Genomic DNA, 11,315 nt, shown 5'->3' on the forward strand with positions numbered 1-11,315 from the left:
ATGGAGCTTGAAACAGGTGTTAAGACTGGCAGAGGTAATATCTTAATTAGGAACATTGTAACATTTGTTTATTTTTTTTAATTTCATAAAATGTTTAACAACTTTGAATATATCATTTTAACTAATATGACCTGCTGATGTTTGGTTTCTTTCAGAATCACTCAAGCTCACCATTGTGTTAACTGGTAATACAAATACTATTGAGATTGGGCCAAAAAACATCTTACTTGACCATGATGACAAAACCAATGTTAAAAAGTTTTCATCCAGGCTGTATGATATGTGTGGTCAGCATATCACTGTCATTAACATGCTTGGTTTCCAAAAGACTGATGAAATCCCACTAAACCAGGGAATTCATGCCATTCTCTTACTGTTACCATATGGTCGGCATAACCACCATTACAGCTTAGGGATTCAATGGTTAGAAAAAGCTTTTGGGAAAAAATGTTTGTCTTTTGTCATGACGGTTGTGACTCACGACTCAAGTGAAAAATGTGAAAGTGCACTGGCAGACCTGAAAGCTAACAGCACCTTTGCTGAAAAAAGATACCACACATGCACAAGAAGCATGATGGATGCAAATGAGATAATAAATCTGTTAGAGAAAATCGATGTCATGGTCTCTGAAAACATTCCCCCCTGTGCCATTAAAGTGGTGGGTGATGAAGATGAGAGAGAGCATTTGGACCAAAATGCCAACAGAGAGGAGGAAATTGGGATCAATTCTTCTGTTTTTCTGAAAAATCAAAAAGGTAAGATTTTATTGTGAGTAGATCCTAAATTCTTCTAAAAAGTTTTGTTTGAACTTTTTTATTTTATTTTAGGACAAATCTTAAAATCTTTTATACTGATACAAATCACTGAATGCTGTTGTCACAGAGAATATGGGAAACTTTGCTTTTTATTTCTTTAATTTGTCACTAGTTTCGTGACTCGCTCATTGTTGTTAGTCAGAAAAATATGTTTTATTGAATGTGCTGGAGGGCTTTTTTGTTTGTTTGTTTTTTTAAATTTGCATGTGTTTTTGTTTAGTTTTTTCCAAGTTTGCTTTAACTGCATTGGCAATATGTTTGGGAATATTAATTTGTCCTCTCTCCTCCAGAATCATTATCATTTTAGGAGACTTGCTTTTGCATGATGCACTAAGATTATTTCTGGGTCATCTCTAAGATGAGAACACAGTATCCATGGTATCAAAGCTTTTTGTCACTACTCATGCGAAACTTACTGTAATTCCGGATGTATGTACTTGAAGTTGATTAAACAGCCAGGTCCTGAAAAATTAGACTTTCTTAGTTTGAAGTGAATTACTCAAGTTCAAGGTCGATTGAAAGGTTTGTTAAACTTGTTTCCTAAAAAAAGAGACATAGGTTAACAGCAGGAGTTTAAGTAGGATTTGGGCGGTAAGGGAACCCTTGTTCTAGTTCTAGTGTTATGGGGAAGCAGGGGAAAATCACTGATAATAATTTGTATTGTCAGCTGCAGTAAGTTTTTGTGGTCAGCTGGCCCGTACTGCAGCTGGTTCCAGAGTCACATCTACAATATATATGCCATTATGGCCGATTGTAGAAGATAGTCCTGTTAATCAGCAACTATACTGAAGCACATCTGAGCACTTATTTATACAATTATTTGATTGTTTCTGTTGCTTGCAAATGGTGTCTCATTTGCAAGCAACCAAAAAGCATTTGCCCTCTTCCTGACTTCCTATTTTTTTTTTGTATGCTTGTCACACTTAAATGTTTCAGATTATCAAACAAATTTAAATATGAGGCAAATGTAACACAAGCAACCACTGTGTGAAAAAGTGATCAATCCCCAGTCTAACATAAAGTGACTGTGGAGTATTTCACAAGCCACACCCAGGCTTGATTACTTCCACACCTGTTCTCATGAGTTCCGAGATGAAAACACCTGCTCATCTCAGTTTTGCTCAAAATCATCTTGATGATCTTAAAGACTTTTGGGAAAATACTCTGTGGACTGCCAAGACAAAAGTTTAACTTTTTGAAAGGTGTATCCTATTACGTCCTATTACATCTGGCATAAAAGTAGCACAGCATTTCAGAAAAGGAACATCATACCAAAAGTTCATACTCCTCCAAATCTAACTGTGGTTGCCCATATGAATGTTGAAGTTCCCCAGCAGAATAATAGAACCCCTGGGAATAGAGCACTCCTTAGCACCCCATCCAGTGGCTCTAAGAAGGCAGGATGGAGCATTGCGGCTACCATAGTCAGGACGCTAATGTACCGTGCTTCAACATAATATTACCGTATTGTGTATAAAAATCCCAAAATGGCACCTGTTAAGAGACATGCTTATGAAGCGGAGTTCAAACTCTATCAGTCACGCAGTAGAACATGGGCATAGAGCAGCTGCGAGAGAATTCAACATTAATGAATCAATGGTACAGAAATGTAGGAAGCAAGAAGAATGAGTTGAGTAAAATTGACTTATCTGACTATTTGGTTTCGCTAAATGCACTTTATAATCCGGTGCACCTTATGGTCCAAAAAATACGGTAACTTATCTTTCTTGTAGAAATGTGCTCCAAATAAAGAACATTGTGTTGACAAGATTGTCAGTTAATCATTTACAAATCAATATTGTCTGTCTGGGTAGAAGTGTTGAGTGATGCGGTTGACACATTTGCATGTACCGAACTTTTGCACTGGTGCACCTAAGAAAAAAAGTTAGGCGCACCAGTGCACCCGTGGCAAAAAGTAAGTGTAGAGCCCTGCACTGGGGAGAACTCCAGGTACTCGTGACATACTGGGGGGATACAAGTATACCCGCTCCTTCCTGTTGCCTCCTCACCGAGGGCAACACCAGAGTTGAACAATGTCCCATTCCTCTCCAGGGTAACCCAGGGTACACTGGACCATTGATTGTCATACTGCATAGGATTTATCTCAGTCGCTCTTTATCTGGCATCTCACCCAGTGGAAACCCTACCAAGGAAAAATTGCTCATAGGTTCACTGGAACACAAAAATCCCCTGATAAGGTGACAATTGATGGAGGCGAACATGAAAAAAATGAAAAAGAAACAAAAAAAACTGCCTTTAGTGCTGCTTTAAACCAAAAAAGTTTCAAATAAGACTTTTCTTTACTTTTGAACTGTCCAATTTACTAAACTGTTACATCATTGCTGTTCTGCAGGTGTCTCCGGTATAGGTATGAGTGTAAACAAGGATAAGGTAATATATTCTAATTAATTTTACAAAAATGTTTAGTTTTGTAATTTTTGCATACACTAACTTGTGATTCATTTATTGTTATAGCAGCCAATAGATATTTTTGACGAAAGCATCAAACAAAAAGGCCAAACAGAAACTGACAATCCTGACAATCCTGATGCAAGCCGTTCAAAGTCTGTTCCAGTGTTCAACAATGATGACTTTGAGGCTCTATTTAGTACAAAGGTAGACTCTAATAAATCAAAATCTCACATTCACCCAATGGATGTTCAGATGGCCTTATTTCATTGTTCAGACAGCTTCCTTAAGCAGAACCTGGTTGCTAAGCTTTCCCAGTGTCAGTACGCCTTACCTTTGCTTGTCCCTGACCCAGTCACTATGGATATTGAATGTCCTCTGTGGACATTCAGGCAGATACAAAAAACATGGAAGAAAACTCAAATCAAGGATAATTCACATGCCATGACCATGAAGACAATGCCCATCTGCAAAGCTGAGACACCCATGGTGTTTTTCTTCCGCCTGGGTTCACTGCCAGTGTCGAAATCTCAGCTCATGAACACTTTGATCAATGACCGTCACAGCACCTTCTTCCACAGGAACTGCCCAGGTAGCACCAAATCTCGCCTGCTGATGGATGGTGTGGCAGAGATTGCCTGGTACTGCCCTGCTGTAAAACCCAATGACTCCTTCACTGACTGCGCTGCCTTCTGTAATCTACATGGTGATGCTCTGTCATTTGAAAAACAGTGTGAGATACTGACACAAAAATCTTCAGTTAATGTTGTTCTTGTGCCGACTCTGGAAAAAGGCCAGAAAAGTACCACAGTCATCCAAGCCCTTTATAACTCACCAACGGCACTCATTATTCTCATTGCTGATGATGATTGTGATGCACTTGAAGTGAAAAATGGAAAATACAAAATGGGTCTGAAAGACAGAAGTGAGTCAGATGTTTCTGAAGAACTGAAAGGAATAATTGAAGAAATTTTATCTGGACCTCATAGATCCTTCCAGCTTGAATCCTTGGCTAAAGTCCCTGGAGTCAGAGTGGATGAAGATGATGAAGTCTGTCAAAAAGGGAAATCAGCTGCAATGAAAACAGTTAATATGCTTCAAGGGATGGAAATTTTAAAAATCAAAGATACATTTCTAACTTGTCAAGGCGACCTGTGGCATGAGTGGTGCAGAATAAATAAAGAGCTGTATCACCTTAAAGGACACATTGAGAAGGAAAAAAGTCAGAAACAACAGCAGCTGATGCAAATAAGACAAAATCAGTGCCAAGCTTCATGCAGTGAACTGATGAAGTCATTCACAGAAAGCCTCTTGTCTTTGACATCAAAAGAGAAGGAGTACTTCCTGAAATGGACGCAGATCATAATAGATGCCCTATCCACAGATGAGATATATTCAATTCTTCAAAGCTATGATGAAAAGTGGACTGAGCTCTTGACTCTGAAGAAGAAACACGTCAAATCTGATCTGTTTACAAGTAAACAAACTGAGCTTGAAGAAATATCCAAAAAACTGCAGTCTGCAACCTTTGGCCTGGAGCACATCTTCAGAGAAATGGGACAGATCTATGAAGCCCATAGAGCAGTACAAGCAGAGAGCAGAGCAGTAAAACCAAAACATACAAACACTGACTGGTCTAAATACCCTGAACTGGCTGCAGATCTGATGATTTCAGGACACCCAGTGGAGCTGATGGATGGTGATGCAGGTCATGTGCCTCTAACATGGATCTCTAGTCTTTTAGATGAAGTCATCAAGAAACTAGGTGACCAGAGAGTTTTTGTGTTGTCAGTTTTGGGCGTACAAAGCAGTGGAAAATCAACAATGCTGAATGCCAGTTTGCAGTGAGTGCAGGCAGGTGCACCAAAGGTGCCTTCATGCAGCTGGTCAAAGTGTCAGAGGAAATCAAGAAAGACTTCCAGTTTGACTATTTTCTAGTGGTGGACACTGAAGGACTAAAGGCGGGAACGGCGACTTTTCATCACGACAATGAACTGGCAACATTTGTTGTTGGTCTGGGAAACATGACACTGATCAACATCTTTGGTGAGAATTCAGCTGAGATGCAGGATGTCCTGCAGATTGTTGTTCAGACTTTCATGAGGATGAAGAAAGTTAAACTTTCTCCAAGTTGTGTGTTTGTTCACCAGAATGTGACAGATATCGCAGCTGCTGAGAAAAACATGGATGGGAAAAGACGCCTGCAAGAAAAACTGGACCAGATGGCTCAGCTAGCTGCTAAAGAGGAAGTGTGTGATGCTGAGTGCTTCAGTGATGTGATTGCCTTTGATGTGCAAACAGATGTGAAATATTTACCTTGGCTATGGGAGGGAAGTCCACCGATGGCTCCTCCAAATCCAGGTTACAGCGAGAGCATCCAAGAGCTGAAGAACATCATCCTGTCTAAGGCTAAACAGTCCAATGGGATTACTATCTCACATTTTAACAGAAAGATTCAAGACCTGTGGAAAGCCCTGATGAATGAACAACTTTCTTTTCAGTTTCAAAAGCACACTGGAAATTGCAGTTTACAGAAAACTTGAAGTCCAATACGGAAACTGGACCTGGTCCTTGAGGAGAAACATGCTGACTATTGAAAACCAGCTTCACACCAGAATTGAAAACGGAAACCTCAACAAGGTTGAGCACAGTGATCTATTTAATAAAATGAGCAACAAATATAAAGAAGTAGAAAATAATATGTCAAAGTACTTTGAGGATGACAGAGACAAAGAAATACTGGTTCAGTGAAGAGGCCGATTCAAAAACAAAATAAAGGAGTTCCAAGAGGAGCTGGTGAGAGGAGTGGAAAGAAAACTGGATGAAGTTATTCAGCAGAAGAAATTGCAGAAAGCCAGAGTTTGAGAACAAGCTGCTGCAAAAGAGGAAAGAGCTCGCTCATCAGTTAAAATATAAAGCAAAAGATGAAGAGGAACATAAAAAAAAAGTTCAACTGTGTTTGGAGTGAGTGGGTTACAGAATTTACAGCGGGTGCAAAACCCACTGAGGGCATCAATCTGGAAGATGATCAGGCAAATATCCTTAATGAGCTTGGTTTTGAATGAGCGCTTATAAATGAATCCAGAAGCAGTGGCAGATACAAAAAACTATTAGAGCTTGGTAAATACAATGATTATATTTTTCAAAAAAAGCAGCAAGAGAAAACAGGACAGAGGTTCTATAATCAAATGTTTACATCATTTCATAGATGAAGCTAAAAAAAAAAGCAGATCATTACTTTTTGGGATTTGACTATCCAGAAAATAAATTTGTCAGATCCCTCATAACCAACACTGAAAAAAAGTCTATTGGTGCAGTTGAGAGCAAACCTGTGGCAACGAGAGGCTACAGTCCAACTTACTTACAAGAAGTAGGCAAAAGGTTTTGGAAGCAGTGAAGGATTTTTAATCAAATAATAAATGTACTTTTAAGAAGGAGTTCACAGTTGATCTCTCACTGTATGTATTTGTGACACAATATTTAGTTTTTTGTTTATTTTTGAAGAAAAACACAAAGAGCACTGATGAAATAATTGTATATAAGGATGATTTAAAATTTGTATTTAATCATATCTGAAACATTTTTAGTTTAGCTCATGCAGAATTAATTGTGTTTGTGATACCTTATATATATATATTATATATAAGAGCATCATTTTTATAAATTTAACACGAACAGAGAGATATTATATGTTTCTGATGCATTAAAAGCTACTTTCTGCTTCTCCTGTCTTACAAGGGTTCACCACACCAAGTAGCTTCTCATGTTTGATTTTGGTTGAAGTTTAAGCCAGATACTTTTCCTTGTGCAACCCCGAAAGGGTCTGTAGCTGGACCTGAACCAACAACCCTTGTGTAGATCAAAATGTGTAGATCACTACATAATGGAAATATTTTCTCTCAATTTAACATAGCCAAAAATTACACTGAAGTTAAGATTATTTATCTGAAGTAACAAATCTAATGCACTATGATTTTGTTTTCAAGGATAATTTTGTCTGATTACAATGCTGATAAATGCACCATTAGTAGTATAACATGAAAAAATTAAGATGAATAATAAAACTTAAAGGGGGTGATGGTACATCCAGTAATAAATCCGCACTGAGAAAAACTGAAGTGCCTCAGCATCTGCCAGACTGACCCCACAGCCAGTGATCCATCTGTGCATGCATCTATCCATTTTCTTAACTGCTGGTCTGATTCAAGGTCATGTGTAGCACCATACCTACAGAATATTAGAATATTTGTTGGAAAGCATACCTTTAATGACATGTTTTGGCAAAACGTTTGGAGATTTTTCTTTGGCTATAACTGCAATGTAATTATCAGACTGATAATAAACACATGTTGTTCTATTCCTCAAGTCACTGATTGTCTGTGTCTTTTATCTATTATGTACAAAACAATCACAGTTTACATACATGATCTTAGTCACAGATGATAATTGTGGTGGAAGATTTGTTTTCTGATGTATTGATCACATATTTTAACCATATCACTTTAGTATCTGTAGAATCACTATGCCACCAGTTGTATGCATGTGCACTACAAATGGGCCTTATGCTCTATTAAACATACACAATGGGGCCATTGTAAGTTCATGGGAGATGTTAAGATAGTGGGGCTCCTTCTGCTTATCAGGGATGTAAATCTCTAGGTGACTGCTAAGCAGAAAACAAGGGTGTAATTCTCTCTCTCTGAAAAGAAGGGTTTCAAGGATGAGCTGAGCTGAAGGTATAGACTCACGTGATGTGTTGAGGAATTTTCTTTGTCTCTGAGTTTGGTCAAGGCATATAAGACATGAGCAGCTGCACCCATTTTCAGAGACTGCTTAGGTGATTGACCAGAGTCTCTCCATATTGCAATATGTTATTAAACTCACTTCAAATCATGCTCACTGAGGTGTTTGCAGGTTTTATTTAAAATTACCGCAACATAATTCAGCAGGATTCCAATTCTTGATGGCTTTATTGATTTGACTGATATATGATATATTTTAGGGGTGGCCAACTCCAGGACTATTTTCTTGGACTATTTTTTGTGTTTGGAACTTAAAAGGCCGTGACAGTCTTGTTTTATTATCTTTGAAGGGTTGCAGCCTAATCTGATTCAGTAAAGCTGTGTGAGAGAACAACAATCAAATATATCAGGGGTGGCCAACTCCAGGCCTCAAGAGCCGGTATCCTGCAGGTTTTAGATAACACCCTGGGTCAACACACTCAAACCATTAGTTCATTACCAGGCCTCTGGAGAACTTCAAGACATGTTGAGGAGGCAATTTAGCCGTTTAAATCAGCTGTGATGGATCAAGGACACATCTAAAACCTGCAGGACACCGGCTCTCAATAAGGGAGTCTAAAGCACTCGGAGCTGTTTGAGAGACTAGACCAGGGGTGGGCAATCTCAGTCCACGAGGGCCAGTGTCCCTGCAGGTTTTAGAGCTCACCTTGGGTCAACACACCCTAATCACATGATTAGTTCATTACCAGGCCTCTGGAGAACTTCAGGACATGTTGAGGAGCTAATTTAGCCATTTAAATCAGCTGTGTTGGTTCGAGGACACATCTAAAACCTGCAGGGACACCGGCCCTCGTGGACTGAGATTGCCCACCCCTGGACCAGACTAGAGCTATGGAAAGACATGTGAAAAAGAAAGTTTCCACTGGACTCTATGCAGTCCTGTACACCAAATCACCAGTTAACCTAACATGCATTTCAAAAGAAGATGGAAACCTATGGAGGCACAAGTAACATACAAACTCCACATAGAAAAGTGTTAACCAGGAACCCTCGTGCCCCACATGCATTTTGTATTATTTGGAGCCATTTTTCTCTGCATGTTTTATCTACATGTTTACATGACTATAAATAATCAGTTACTGGATTTAGCTAATAACTAATATATTTGCATTTTCTTCTATTGTTCCGTGTCATCATACTTTTACTCTTTCATGCCTCGACTTATACTGTGTTTGTGAGAGGCTGCAAAACCTTAAAGATGACAAAACATGATTATTTGACTGTAAACATTTTATATCATTTTGCACAACAGGACATTTTAATTCACTTAAATGTATTCATTTCTCTTTATCTCTTAATGATTCTTCAGTCAATAACTGACTGTTATTGTAAGAATAACATTCAGACAGTCAAACCTCATCTGTAACTGAAGTGTTAAACACAGCATCTGTTTACTACAGTTATATCTCTTAGCAGATCTTGAAGGATTTCAGTTTGAAGTCCCCTGTGACTCTGATGTAGCTGATGGTACCCATACCAACACGATTTGGAAACTGGACTTCCTGTCCATCAGGAAGTTCCACCTCAAACGTGTCTTCAGCCAGCTTCAACACAATCTGAAACAGAAGAAAAATTCATAAGTAAACATTTTTTCCAAGACACAGTCAATTCCAACCCAACTTGCATCCCACAGCTTAATATCTGCAAAAGTATTTGTGTGGTTTTTGTTTTTATGTGGGTAAACCAAATATCCATTTGATCTCATCAAAAACCTTGTGATATTTTTAATACTCAGACACTCAGTACATCATCAATTACTTCGATCACATTCCCTCACCTTGACATCAGCACCCCTCTGTAGGGGGTTGTGAATTTCCCGTTTTTCATCGCCCCAGCAACCAGCAATCTTTGAGTTGCACACCAGCACAGCACCATCAGTGTCATCATGGAACCGAGGATTGAAGTGCAGTGCCAGATCATCTGCATCACATGCCACCACAGAGTCATAGAAGGTCTTTAAAAGCGCTCCCTGTACTCCAAATGACCTCAGCCGCCTCAGCAGGTAGAGTCTGCTCTGACCCTTCCTGTAAAGAGCATCAGTGTTGTGGCTCCAGTCCAGTTTATTATTCAGGTGAACACCCAGGTACCTATAAGAGTCCACTATCTCAATGTCCACTCCCTGGATGTTCACCGGTGTCAGTGTGGTGGGTCTGCGTCTCCAGAAGTCCACCACCAACTCCTTGGTTTTCCCGGCGTTGATCAGCAGGTGGTTCTGCTGACACCAGTCAACAAAGTCCAGAGTCCACTGTCTGTACTCTGAGTCGTCCTCACCTGTGATGAGGATGACTCAGAGTCGTCAGAGAACTTCTGTAGGTGGCAGCGTGTGGAGATGATGGAGAAGTCTGCAGTGTAGAGGGTGAAGAGGAACGGTGCCAGCACAGTTCCCTGTGGGGCCCCCGTACTGCAGACCAGCGTGTCAGAGACACAGCCCTGTGTCCTCACATACTGTGGACATTCTGTGAGGTAGTCCAGTATCCACTGGGACATGTGGTGGTCCACTCCCGATAGCTCCAACTTGTCTCTCAGAAGTCGTGGCTGGATGGTGTTGAAAGCACTGGAGAAATCAAAGAACATGATCCTCACAGTGCTTCCAGGCTTCTCCAGGTGAGTCAGAGCTCGGTGCAGGAGGTAGATGATGGCGTCCTCCACCCCAATGCCAGACTGGTAAGCAAACTGCAGCGGATCCAATGAAGACCTCACCAGGGGGCGCAGATGGTTTAGAACCAACCTCTCCAGGGTCTTCATCAGATGCGATGTCAGGGCTACTGGCCTGTAGCTGCTGAGGTCCTTGGGATGGGAGGTCTTTGGTACCGGTACCACACAGGAGGTCTTCCACAGCTGTGGTACTTTCCCCAGTGACAGGCTCAGGTTGAACAGATAACCTAGGATGCCACACAGTTCATCTGCGCAGCACCTCAGGAGTCTGGAGCTGACGCCATCTGGACCTGCAGCCTTACGCAACTTGATCTTGCGAAGCTCGTTCCTCACTTGAAGTGCTGAGATGGAGAGAGGGGGTTTTGGGGGAGGGGTGTGTATGTTGGATTCCACAGAAGCCGGGGGTGGGTGTAATGACTGGGAGCTGGGAGGTGTGAAGCTGAGAGGTGTGAAGTCCTGAGATGAAGGACAGGCAGTCCCTGAAGATGAAGGAGATTGCAGCAGGGGGGATGATGCTGTGGGAGGGGTGGGTGTTTGATCAAACCTATTAAAATATTTATTTAGGTCATTCACCCACCCCAAGTCTCCTGCAGCCTGGGGGGTTGGTTTTTGTCCTGAGATTGTCTTCAGGCTG

The 11,315-nt window shown here is 40.6% G+C and overlaps 1 pseudogene; it reads left to right on the top strand.

The window, feature by feature from the left end:
- On the top strand, nt 1-6,089 carry LOC134625727 (interferon-induced very large GTPase 1-like; annotated as a pseudogene).
- Nucleotides 6,090-11,315: the final 5,226 nt, after the last annotated feature.

The sequence above is a fragment of the Pelmatolapia mariae genome, linkage group LG4, assembly GCF_036321145.2.
Source record: "Pelmatolapia mariae isolate MD_Pm_ZW linkage group LG4, Pm_UMD_F_2, whole genome shotgun sequence".
Lineage (NCBI taxonomy): Eukaryota > Metazoa > Chordata > Actinopteri > Cichliformes > Cichlidae > Pelmatolapia > Pelmatolapia mariae.